Below are 1,345 nucleotides of genomic sequence, written 5' to 3'. Positions count from 1 at the left end.
CCTGCATTTAGTTAGTTCTTTTCCGGCTTAAGAAAGTTCGTTTTTAGTGACAATGGGGGGCAGCCAATCGATACCAGCTTCTCTTTCTTCTCAGCTTTATTTTATCAGTACGTCTGCCGAGTAACGGTGCATGCTACTTGGCCACTATGAAAGAAGTCACCACAAAGTGCCATGCTGAGTAGTGAGAGTACAGTGTCGCCCATAGAATGGCACAGTGGCGGGAACGTTCACCGCAGAAGTGAAAAATACAAACAGTAAAGATGAAACAATATTACATTCACATATTTCGTACCACAAACACATGTCGCTGAATAAACGTGCATTGCACAATAAGCATCGTGTGACGTCTTTTATTTCTAGTGCGAAAGCTCTCAGCACTCACTACGAACGACCAAGCGTCTCGTCCTATCATGTTCGGGCCACGCGGTCTGATTGGCTAAGCTGTTTCTTGAATGCAAAATCATTTGGCCTCGCGCAGCTCGCTCAAATAAAGCCAACGCGCGAGGCTTTTCTACGAGCTTGGTTCTTCAGCCAACGAAGAGTGACATAAAGCTTATCACTCAGCAGTGAGTGACTAGGACCTCTTGTTGTGATGTCACACCAAAAAAATCGCAGAGGATTGGAGCCGGATTCAGCAACTGAGGGTCTTAACCCCTGAGTCACCACAGCGGGTGCTTCGCTCATTATAATTAGGCTTAAGAAATTACCTCTGCCATTTAAAGTGGCGGCTCCCGAATAGCGCCGCAAGTAGGGGTAAACCTACGGCCTCCGTGGTCAAGCGCACCGTTTCAGCGGAACTGATCGCGGAGGCCACGGCTTAAGCTCATCAATTTTACGCGAAGAATTTGGCGCCAAACGTACAGCTGAAACTGCAGACCACCAGGTCCATAGGAACAAAAAGTTTATATCAAGTAAGAATTGTATAGAAAACAGCAATGACACGGAGGTAAAGTAAGTACGATCTTTTACATTAAAATAGGTTTAAAAACGATAACTCCTGCTAATTTTCTCCAAGGACCTGAACTGCTGTATCGACCCTAGCTTAAGCATGCTGTTGCATATCTCCCACTTTCAGAGCACGCGTAATATAAGTTCGTTGAGAAGACAGTTATTATTACTATATCGCCCACTAATATCGGGCGCTCACTCTCCACAACCATTTATGGCCTGGTTTTGGAGGCCCTATAGCGTTCCCACTTCGCGGAAGATAGCAAAATGACTTCGTGCTTTTCTCTACGTGTCAGTGATTGCAGCAAGCAAAGCATAGGGTAGTGCCGTTCACTCATTCTTACCTCCCATCTTTCTTCGTCGGGCCTCCTGCAGTGGCCGGCGCGATCCATGGCTG

This window comes from Amblyomma maculatum, chromosome 8 (assembly GCF_055883805.1).
Source record: "Amblyomma maculatum isolate TAMU_Amacu chromosome 8, ASM5588380v1, whole genome shotgun sequence".
In the NCBI taxonomy this organism is placed as follows: domain Eukaryota; kingdom Metazoa; phylum Arthropoda; class Arachnida; order Ixodida; family Ixodidae; genus Amblyomma; species Amblyomma maculatum.
This window is presented reverse-complemented; position numbering follows the sequence as displayed.